The following is a 12,254-nucleotide window of genomic DNA, read 5'->3' as shown; positions in this document are numbered from 1 at the left end:
TAAGCTAGGATCCTGGGTATTGCGGATGTCCTTAGGTTTATTACTAAATTCCTCCCAGTGCAAAACTATTAATACTTTGTATGACATTCTAAGAGACAACAGAGATACCTGACAAAAGCCGTTTGACTTCTAGCTGACACACACTCCACAGAAAAAGGTCTAAAATGTCAGTCAATCAAAAATGTGTAATCATAAAAAATAATAATCAAATAATAATCAATTGCGATCAATGATATATCATAAAATTTTCATTATTTTCAAGTAGAAGCCATTACCTGATTCCAGCAAATCACTCCAAGACATTCCACGATTCCAAGTTTAAGTTGATTTTTCCTTAATCCAGGCTTCTGTTTTTCACTTTAAGCCTTTAAACAAAGTGTCCGTGACTGTGACAGAATACTCTATGTCCAAGAAGATAACCTACTTTGATGAGAAACAGACACTTATAATGAGACAAAATTTACAATGAGAGAAATTTAAATCAGAGAGAAAATCCTGTTAGACCAAGGATTTTCCACCTTGACACTCACATTATTCCTTACAACGTTCCAAGAAAATATTTTCCAGGATTTTCATCTGTTTTTTCCACTTTTCTTTTTAGTTGTGCACTCACATACACATTGTAGCAGAATCCATATTAAATATATCAACTCTTTACTGAGAGTCTATAGACTAAAGAAGCAGATCAAAACTATATGCAAATCACACAACCACTGCTTGATGATGATTTTTTGCCAATGGGTATCTTCAATTGACACAGATATTGGATTAAGTGCTAGAGAAGACAGGACAAATCTGTTTTCTGTATAACCACAAAAATCATGATTGAGACTTAGCAGCTTCCATCTGAGTTTCCTCATTCCACTGAAAACAAGCAGTATGGCCATCCTGTGATAATGGCTGTGATAACAGATTTTTTCCCTATGTGTCTCCTCAGGCACTTTTATTGTCACTTACTGTATAAGCAGTAGTCATCAAGGACAAACACGTCCTGCATTTAGATAAAACAAAATAGTCAAAAATTTAGTTAGCATTAAATGACTTAGCACACACGTAACGCATTTGTTACAGGTGCTTGTGGACCTTTGGTGATGGAGTAGCTAGAAGCAGTTAGCAGTCAAAACCCAAAACCCAACATCATTGTTGTTGGTTTTGTTTTCTTTTGTTTTTAATTCTCTAGCTGCACAATAACAAAGGCACTGAAAAAAAACTTAGAAGTCCTATCTCTCTTGCCTCATATATATATATATATATATAAAATAATTTCATTAAAGTGCAAAGTCATTAGGATCCAGTTTCCACACTCCTCAAATATATGTGAACAGCTCTTGACAGTTCAATGCCTCCAGCAACTTACCAGCAACAAAGAGCACCAGGTAGGAAACTTAAGGTCCCGTTGATGGGGCAGACATTTCGGAAATAATTTTTCTGCTTTAGCCCACATTAAGAAGAGAGTACAGAGTTGGGGATGAATCAAGGACCTGGAGAGTCTTGAAGTGCACACGTTTGGACAGCAGGTTTGCCAAATCACACTCTGCTGCATTACTACTAATGCCCTGCTTTAAGAGGATTGGCCAGGATGACATCCTGATAATGCAGGATGCACATCCAAAATCTACAAAAATAACAGAAATCTGCAGGTAGGATTTTTCTTTAATGTGATTCCGGATAATGTACCACACCAAGAGGATACTACATGGAGCAGAGATCATCTGATTTATTCATAGGAAAATGTTAGGATCTCTACTTTAAATTTCATAAATTCAAAATGAGTTTACTACTAAACATACTATACATGAACACATATGTGATGTATAATATAAATATACAGGTGAGCACCACGATATATGGAAAATTGAAAAAATACTCAATTTTTTTAGTAATAAATGCAGATTGATTTGATTTGCACAATGACAGTGTGAAATGTCAGATGAAAGAGTACCCCAGGGAATATGGTATCAATAAATCTGAGACTTTGAAAGTAATGATTTTTATTGCTGAGCAGAACTGCCCGATTTCCAAGTGAAATGCATCAAAAATCACTTTAACCCTTCAATGGAATTTGAAAATAAAAGTGTCATCATCTGCTAAGCCAAATCAAGAAGGGTTCATGATTCCAACAAAATACTTGATTTCAGTTTTATGAAGGAATATGTTCAGTCCCAGTGACAGATAAGAATACAAAGAATCCTTGGTTGTCTAGGTATGTGCACTAAGTTCAGTACCTATAGATTTATAAAAACCCTGTACTTAACATAAGTAAACTGAAGTAAATAAAAATAAAGAGGGTTAGTGGATCAGGTGCTTTTGGAACACATTCCTGGGCACATGAAGGATAAGGCATTGAGAAGAGGCAGTGCAGATTTACCAGGAGTAAGTCATGCATGAGCATCCTGAGCACCTTCTGGTGTGAAATGAATTGATTTTATGAACAGAGAGAGAGCAACGAATGGCATTTACCTCATCTTCAGCACAGCTTTTGACACTCTCCCCCAAAACAGCAACACGTTTAAGTTTATATGTTACATTATGCTGGATGCGTAGACAGCTACATGGGTGGAAAACCAGTGGGGTGGGCAGGCTGAAAGGGCAGTTCTTCATGGGTCATGCTCTACCTGGAGGTATCAAGCAGAATACACTCAGGGCCTATCCTGGCTTCTGTCCTCCTTCACATCTTCATCAATGGCCTGAAGGAAGCCACAGAGGCTACTCTCATCAAGCTTGCACGACACCAAATTGGGGCAGTCTTGGGGGGAGCAGTAAATCCACTGGACAGCAGGGCTGCCATTCAGAGGGACCTGCAGAGGCTGAAGGAAAAGCCTAACAGGAACGTGGTGAAATCCACCAAGGACCAAGACCAAGTCCCACTCCTGGGAGGGAAGAAGCCCTGGCAATGACCCAGGCTGCAGCTCTGTGGAAAACAGCCATTAGGTCCTGGTGGACACGGAGACAGCGGTGTGCCAGCTCAGGCCTGGCAGTGATGAAAGCCAAGAGCATCCTGGCTGCATTAACACCAGCACAGCCAGTGCACCAAGGGCAGGGATTCCCAGTGCTTTTTACACCCCATCTAGAACATCCCTGTCATGCCTGTACAATTCTTACAGGTGGGGTTGAATTTAAATGTAGCTACCCAGAAGTCAGGCTTCTGTTCTAAGGCAGTTATCTACACGTAGCAAGGCACCTCCAGAAGTTGGTTCCTGTTGTTCTTATTTGATTTAAAAGTCACATTCAATCACCACAGAAGTGCTGTCATTAACCTGGCAGACAGGAGCTCCTAGAAACAGGCAGGCATCTATCCTTCCCCTCTCTGTTAGTAAGACTGCAACTGCAGTAACTCAGCTGCTCATGGTAACAATGGATGTGTTCACCTTACAGACAAGCACCTTTACTTTTGCCTTTTGGCCAGTTCTGATTGCTGGGCAAACGTGCACTTTCACAGATAATGCTGTAGCGCAACAGCTGGCAAATACTGTGTCAGTAATTGTGACCTCCGTGCCAAAAGGCATGTATAATTGTGCTTGTACAATAAAGCATCTGACTGCTATGTGTGTACATATATATTCCCATTAAAATAACATTACTTTAATAGTTGCAGTGTGACAACAGCCATAAGGTAGTAGAAGAAACCCTGCAATCATTTTCTTGGAGTTTATTTGAAATATTTTATTGTTAATAAGGTTGGAAGATAGAGCCTCCGACTCAATTAGCTGAGGAGTTTATGAGCCTTTGCAAGCCCTATATGCATTACTCTTTGGGTTGTTAACTGAAGATAGTGTTTTAGGTTTAGTGAACCTACAACATAATAAAGCTGTTTTCTAAAGTTAAACTCAATATATTCCAAAAGTTCAAATTCTGACAGTCTTAAATGATTAATAAGCTTACCTTACCTAACTTATATTAAAATTATTTGCCCAGTTCTGTAAAGAATGTCATTTTCTGAACTAAGACTAGGACCTCTAACCTGATCATAAATTTAAAAATAGTTAACATGAAAAGATAGCCTTTTAACTACAGAACTGTAAAAAGTCCATCCTTGACTGTGTTTGTGGCTCACATGCAACCTACCAGAATAGATACTGACCAAACTACAAAGCTATCTCTAATAACAGTAGGAGCTTCTCCAAAAAATGCATTATTTGAAGTGTGTTCCAGAAACAGCATCAGACCATAATGCCTTAGTTTGTATTATTATTTATAGGCACTTAAAAGCATAGGAGCAAAGAAAAGAAGCAGCATAGGCAAATTTTAACATTCATTTGCCTATTCTATTTGCATAGCTGTTGTTTGAACAGGAGAAAGTGCTTGAAAATGCTAATGAACAGCACACATGTGTTTTGTCAAATGCTTTCCATAATACTTTTTTTTTTTTTTTACCCAGTATGCTCAGCATCTTCACAGACTTCCCAAACCCAGACAACTATGTAATATCTGGTCTGTCTCTTCTCCAGTTTCTTACCTGCACAGTAAAATAAATAAATAAATAAGTAATAATTTTAAAAATATAAACCAGGTTCATTTGCACTTTATTTATTTTTTGATAGATTTATCCCTCCTCACTACACTGGTCCATGATATCTCTCTATCCACGTCAAATTTTCGTATCTCACTTTTCTCATTAATTTGAGTACAAGTTTTCAGTAAGAAATGTCTCAAAAATGCATAATGTCCTTTCTACCATTTGAGTTGGTACAATCTTTCTGTTACTGAATAAAATCTCAAAAATACCCCCCTGCCCCTTATACCTAGGAACAGTGCTGTGGATTCTAGCAGCACTTCACTAGTACCCACCAAGCCTAAATGATCTACACGGAGTGCCACACCATGTCTAGAGCTGATAGCAGCTCACACACCGCAACATGCATCAAAAATACACCTCTGCAAACTCACTTTCCTTCAGCTTACACTCACCCTGTATTGCCTCACTGATACTGTAATACAAAACCCCAGAAAGTACCAGTACAAGGAAATCACCTTTGAACAAGTCTAAAAATGTGTAGAGTCAGTTGAGATTTTCTGCTTGATTCAGGGAGCTTTTGGATCACAATCTCTGAAGAGAAACAGATTTTCAGCTTCACATTGCATCCACTCCTGCAGATATTAAAAATGTTTTCACTGAAAATTGAACAATTGCAACCAGCAGCAGTTAAAGACAATGAGAACAAAATGCCAGAGATGCATGAAATCAGCCTTCCCAATGTAATATCACTAGAAGAAATCCCATAAATGTACAGTGATCCTAAACAGTAGGGAAACAGTCTTTCTAAAGTATGATATTAGATGTGCATTATCTGAGGTGCCACCCTATTTTCCAAGCCTTCAGGAAAAGCATTTGAAATGCCTAGAAAGCTGTATATTTTAAAAAAAAAAAAAAAAAAAGCCAGTATTCCGCCAGAATTTCCAGGAGAGAGGTAATGAACCTTTCTTCTCTCACGCATGGCAAAGAGCCTCCATCTTCCTAAAATTGAAACAAACTGAAAAGGTGTGCTAATTGCTATCTACAATAAAAAAAAAAAAAGTATTTTCTCTGTTTCCTTTTAGCCCTGATGAATGGCCTTCAGGGGGCTGTCATTTATAACACTTTGTTGTTGCTGTTGCTGCTGCTATTGTTTTGTTTTGCTAATTTTTGCTGATAGCACAGAATGGTGCCGTCTTTGTTCTTGAAGCCAGAAAAAGATTTCATTCTCTGTTCCCCTGATATCCAGGAACTAGATTAAATGACACACTGAAACAAGGGTTAGTCCAGTTTTATTACTGCTCTGTGTATATGTGTACATCTATGCACGCACCAGAGCAAATTAAAGTAACATTGCTTAAGGCATTTTGCGTTTCAAGATCTTAAAATAACCAACTTCTGAGTCTTTATCAGCCTTATTGTTACATTAAAACTACACAGTTCCCCGAATATTCTTGCATCATTCAATAACATAACATTCACTGCTGATTCTCTCCCCCTTTTCCTTTCTTTGAGCCTGTGGTTGCCTTTCTGTTCTCCATAGCCTGCAATATTCCTTCAAGGAGGGAAACAAAACAGCCCTGTAGTGCTCAGAAAATGAACCCACATCCTGACTCCTAGCTGTGATACAAAAGCAGTCTGCAATGAACTTCTCAACAAGCAAGGCACTTCAATTTCCTCAAACCAATGAGAAGAAAAAGAAGAGCCAGTAATTCAGAATAAAAATATTCATATTAAAATGACAATTAAAAGCATCCTAAATAGACAGCCGTCTAACATAACAGAAAATAGTATAACTGAAGAAGAATTAGAGAGGTTAAAAAAATGGCTGTGGAATATCAATACATCCTGACTGGGTTATGTTCTCAAATGCGCACTGAAATCAGTTTTATTTTCCTCAGAAGGATGCATTCACAATTTTGCTTTTATATCACCAAGGTTTTTCTACAGGAGCTTTTGTACTCATTATTTTCAAGCTTACTCCTTTTCTTTATGGCACCATAAGTATCCTCCAATTTCACATATCTCAGTCTGGGGCTGCTCACCTGAAGCCTGCTTTCCAGAAGCAACAAGGCTTTCTGATCACTAGGGCTTTGTTGCTGAAGTGCTGTTTATTTTATACACCAACTCGCATTTCTGTCTTTCATTTGTTAGGCAGCTACAAAGAGCTGGTGCGCTTTACTTTCCTACTTCCTTAGCAGCCGCTTAAGGTTACATATTCTCACAGCTAATATAAGAAAATCAAAACTTGCTTCCACCAAACAAAGGTTGCTGAATGAAGGATTAAACACAAAATCTTTTATACCAGATACTACTTTTCTGCTGTCTAGGGTTCTGTCAAGGAAAAAAGATGGGCACAGCAATCACATGAATTAAAATTATTTTTAGTAATACTTTTACTTTTTACTTTAAAAAAAAAAACTTTTACTTTTGCCATTTGATAATGAACAAATATTTTTGAAAACAAAGCCAACTTTGAAATCCACACATTTTTCTTTTTTTTTTTGTGTAATTTTAATAAAATATTGTGCTCAGAGATTTGCGAAATGTTCTTTTAATTCCAGCTTTGAGAGAGAGCTGATGTTGGGCTGGGGAGGGAGGAATGAAAGAAAGAAACAGGCATAGGATATTAGCTCCACTATTATGTTTTTCTTGGTGTATCCTGAAACCCCAGTATTCAGCCTGAAAGTGTGCTAAGTAAAATCTATCTAATAAAAGATTGGCTACACATAAAATTAAATCAGACATGCAGTTGGATTGTTTTTACAAAAAGTATGAACTAGCGGACCTGTCTTACCCAGAATAGAATCATAGAATCATAGAATATCCTGAGTTGGAAGGGACCCTTAAGGATCATCAAGTCCAACTCTTGATACCGCACAGGTCTACCCAAAAGTTCAGACCATGTGACTAAGTGCACAGTCCAATCTCTTCTTAAATTCAGACAGGCTCGGTGCAGTGACCACTTCCCTGGGGAGCCTGTTCCAGTGTGCAACCACCCTCTCGGTGAAGAACCCCCTCCTGATGTCGAGCCTAAATTTCCCCTGCCTCAGCTTAACCCCGTTCCCGCGGGTCCTGTCACTGGTGTTAATGGAGAAAAGGTCTCCTGCCTCTCGACACCCCCTTACGAGGAAGTTGTAGACTGCGATGAGGTCTCCCCTCAGCCTCCTCTTCTCCAGGCTGAACAGGCCCAGTGACCTCAGCCGTTCCTCGTACGTCTTCCCCTCCAGGCCTTTCACCATCTTCGTGGCCCTCCTCTGTACACTCTCCAACAGTTTCATGTCCTTTTTATACTGTGGTGCCCAGAACTGCACACAGTACTCGAGGTGAGGCCGCACCAGCGCAGAGTAGAGCGGGACAATCACCTCCCTTGACCTACTAGCGATGCCGTGCTTGATGCACCCCAGGACACGGTTGGCCCTCCTGGCCGCCAGGGCACACTGCTGGCTCATATTCAACTTGCTGTCAACCACGACCCCCAGATCCCTCTCTTCTAGGCTGCTCTCTAGCGTCTCATCGCCCAGTCTGTACGTGCAGCCAGGGTTTCCCCGTCCCAGGTGCAGGACCCGGCACTTGCTCTTATTGAACTTCATGCGGTTGGTGATCGCCCAGCTCTCCAACCTATCCAGATCCCTCTGCAAGGCCTTTCCACCCTCATTCGAGTCCACAACTCCTCCAAGTTTGGTGTCATCAGCAAACTTGCTCAAAATACCTTCTATTCCTACATCCAGATCGTTTATAAAAATATTGAAAAGTACCGGCCCTAAAATGGAGCCTTGAGGGACCCCACTGGTGACTGCCCGCCAGCCTGACGCAGCCCCATTTACCATAACCCTTTGGGCCCTGCCCGTTAGCCAATTGCTCACCCATCGTATGATGTTTTTATTTAGCTGTATGGTGGACATTTTGTCCAGTAGGATCCTATGGGAAACCGTGTCAAAAGCCTTGCTGAAGTCCAAAAAAATCACATCAGCTGGTTTCCCTTGGTCCATCATACGGGTGATCTTATCATAAAAGGAAATCAGGTTAGTTAGGCAGGACCTGCCCTTCACAAACCCATGCTGGCTGGGACCAATGACTGCTTTGTCCCCCAGGTGAGCCTCAATAAGATCGAGAACCATCTTCTCCATGATTTTACCAGGCACTGACGTGAGACTGACAGGCCTGTAATTGCTAGGGTCTTCTTTCTGACCCTTCTTGTAAATCAGCACAACATTTGCCAGCTTCCAGTCTACCGGGACCTCTCCAAATTCCCAGGATCGTTGAAAAATAATTGAGAGAGGTTCCGCGATGACGTCCGCCAGCTCTTTCAGCACCCGGGGATGAATCCCATCCGGACCCATGGACTTGTAGGGATCCAGGTGGAGTAGCAAATCCCGCACACGTTCAGGGTCGGTTGGGAGTTTGTCATCCCCACCGTCCCGGTCCTCCAGCTCAGGGCACCCTGGGTCCCGAAGCCCATCATCGGCATTGAAGACAGAGGCAAAGAAGGCGTTAAGCGCCTCTGCTTTGCCTATATCATTGTCTGTGAGGAGACCTTCCCTATCAAGGAGCGGCCCTATGTATTCTTTAGTTCTCCTTTTTCCATTCACATATCTGAAAAAGCCCTTTTTATTTTCTCTCACAGACACAGCCAGCTTCAACTCTAGGTGTGCTTTGGCCACACGAATTTTCTGCCTACAAACACGAACGGCATCCCTGTATTCTTTCCATGACACCTGGCCCTCCTTCCAGTAGCGAAACACTCTCTGTTTCCGCCTAATCTCCATTAGAATGTTCCTGGTCAGCCACGCCGGCCTCCTGCCCCGCCTGCCAGACAGTAGTTTAATTGATTATGTTCATGAGATCTCAAACTCAGAAAACAGCAATAGTCCTAATTCTACATGAAAAAACGTGTAATATGTTCTTCCTGCATTTTAACCAGGTACCAATTTAAGCCATTCGTAACCTTGTGAGTATTTTGGAAATTTGGCTACATAAAACATTTGATGTCTATTTAATTTAAATATCTACATTATCAATCGCTTCTATGAATATGCAATTCAGTACTAGTAAAGGTTGTATCAGATCACGGACTTCAGAGAATGAGCAAATCTTTATAAGTACACATTCAAATAGGAGGAAATTTAGCCAACAGGTTGGCTGATGCAAGGTTTCTTACTGGAAGCTGGAGACAGAACAAATAGCACTTCCTTAGAAACAGAAGAGATAGCATCATTTAAAACAACTGGTATTAAAAAAGGGTGCTTGAGGAGAGACCTGATTCCTGAAGAAGACCCCAATATGGAGAAGCAAAGCATTTCCTCAAATAATCACATATATCTTTGCACTTATTTACATCTATAAAGAGAAAGAGAATATATTTCCTGGGCTACCTATGTGAAGACTGACGTATTTTTGATCTGTTGCCTTCTATCTAGTTGCTTCTCTTAACACGCACCCATGAAAAGGTGAAGTAAAGCCTCAGGGAGCCACGAGACTGGATCTCTCAAACACTGGAAGTTCAGGAACCTGAGGAGTCATTTATCCTACCAGCAACAAGAAAGCAGAGCCCCAGCTCTTACACAAGTGGAGTCTGTCTGTTCTGAAAGTCCATCTTCACCTTGCTCAGTTCAGGAAAACAATAACCTTAGTCTAATACACAGGCTCCAAACTCAGTAAGGCAGGATGCTCCATTAGGACAGTTTCCCCATCTTAGTGATATTGTTTACCAGTCTTTACACATTAAGTACTCATTTGCTATGATTCCTCCAAAACAAGAAGCTTCTCTGCTATATTTTTGTTCAGAATAATCCCTAAAGCATTGTCATCACAAAATTATACTGCATTTGTGAGGCCTTTGTGACAGAAGTATTGCTACACTAATTTATGCCTCATCATAAAACTTTTAGAAGCAACAGAGACAAGAGGAGGGAGAAAAAAAAAAAGAAATTCCTCATTATGAGAATTTTCGGTTTTATTTATAGGATTTGTATTTGTAAAAGACCTAAAGATGATTGCTATCTAATTTAATTGTCTGGGGTGCACTACTAGTTACAACAACAAAAAAAGTATTTCTTAACTAATGAAAATTCCATATTGTCAGTAAAATCAGTAAATGTCAAGACAAAGCAAGTCCTGAGTTTGAACTCATCTTCACTTTCTAAAGAGAATGAATTTATATTCTCTACAGAGATATACTTGCTACTTAGTACATATTGTCATAACTCTGAGCATCACAGCAATAAATCTGTAAAGTTCATTGCCTGGGGAATATTTTATCAAAATATGTCCCTTCCTCTAAAGGGTGGCTTCAGTAATTAACAACTACTCTTCTACAGTTATTCAGTCTCACTTTAGACTGATTATGTATGTTTACACTTCGCAAATTTGACCAAAAAAAAGAAGTAATAAAATATTGATATTCAAAAAATAAAAAGATAAGCAAACAATACCAAGCAGCATTTTGAGTGTTTTTCTTTAAGATAAGAACATTTGCAAATATTTTGTTTGAGGACCCGAGAAATACTTTGTTGTCTATTGCATGTGTTAATCATGAGGCAAAGTGTACTTTAATGTATTTTAATGGCTAGCTATTTTTCTTCTCACATGCATAAGGGAAGACCCTAAAACAAAGACAGGCCATCCATTATGGAAAGACATGTTTTCCAAGGCAGCAAGAAGGACAAGATGGCTCATGGCAACATATAGATTTCTTAGAGGAGTAGTCTTCTCTGGGGCTGCTGGACACAGGTGGTGATGTGGACTGAGTGCCCAATTACAAGTCCCCAGAAGGGTATAGGAAAGTGATAGGCAATGTCTGGGTTTTGATGAGTGCTGAAGATTCAGAGAAGGTGTCTGTGATAATGTGAATATATAAATTGCATGTGGGCATCCATCTTATGCCTATATAACATAAATTTTTTTTAAGCCTATGCTTACATAAAGACAGTTGGTACATTCCAAATATTCAGAGTTCTCCATGAGCATCTGAAGACCAGATAACAGAATATGTGACCAAATATCAGAGCTCCTGGGCATTAACAACGCTCTTGGCCAAGCGGGAGGAATATTTTATTCTAAGAAGGGATATTTCCAGCATAACTCACTCCACATGGCTTTTGTTCTGGTTCACGTTTATTGTTTGGTGGCATACAATTCCACCTGACTGTGCTGCACCATTTAACAGTTCCTTCTAGACCTGCTGTTCTATAGTTCTTCGACTGCCCAAGGCTCTCCCAAAGTAGCATCATCTCCTACTTCGCAGCTAATATATATATGGTCATACCTAATATGGTTTCATGAGAGGAGAATTCTGCTTAAATAACTTAATTTTCTTTCACAACAAGGTTACCCATTTAGTTGACCAAGGGAAGCCACTAGATGTGATCTTTTTGGATTTTATCAAAGCATTTGAAACTGTCTCTCACAGTATCGTACTGAATAAAATGTCCATCATACAGCTAGACAAGTACATAACATGAAAGATGAACAATAGGCTGATGGACAGTGCTCAAAGGGTTAGAGTAAATGGGGTTGTATCAGGCTGGCAGCCAGTCACTAGTGGGGTTCCCCAGGGCTCCATTTTAGGGCCAGTTCTCCTCAATGTTTTTATAAATGGTCTGGATGCAGGACTCAAATGCATACTAAGTAAGTTTGCAGATGACACTAAATGAGGAGTGGCTGTTAGCTCCCTCAAGGATAGAGAGGCCTTGCAGAGAGATCTTGACAAATTAAAGAGCTGAGCAATCACCAACAATACGATAAGAGCAAGTACGGATTCACAGAATCGTTGAGGTTGGAAGGGACCTCCAGACATCAT

General features: G+C 40.0%; 1 long non-coding RNA gene across 1 annotated transcript in view; it reads right to left on the bottom strand.

Moving 5' to 3' along the window:
- The window catches only part of LOC106044771 (uncharacterized), a 37,910-nt gene extending 32,592 nt beyond the window's left edge, over positions 1–5,318 (bottom strand). Inside the window, exons 1-2 of the long non-coding RNA XR_010830072.1 lie at positions 4,972–5,318; positions 276–423 (exon numbers count right to left, since the gene is read on the bottom strand). This is a non-coding gene — a long non-coding RNA (uncharacterized lncRNA). The remainder of the gene's footprint in view (positions 1–275; positions 424–4,971) is intronic.
- Between the last annotated feature and the right edge of the window lie 6,936 nt (positions 5,319–12,254).

This window comes from Anser cygnoides, chromosome 3 (genome assembly GCF_040182565.1).
Source record: "Anser cygnoides isolate HZ-2024a breed goose chromosome 3, Taihu_goose_T2T_genome, whole genome shotgun sequence".
Classification (NCBI taxonomy): domain Eukaryota; kingdom Metazoa; phylum Chordata; class Aves; order Anseriformes; family Anatidae; genus Anser; species Anser cygnoides.
Note: the sequence above shows the minus strand (reverse complement) of the source record. Positions and strands in the feature narration are given on the sequence as shown.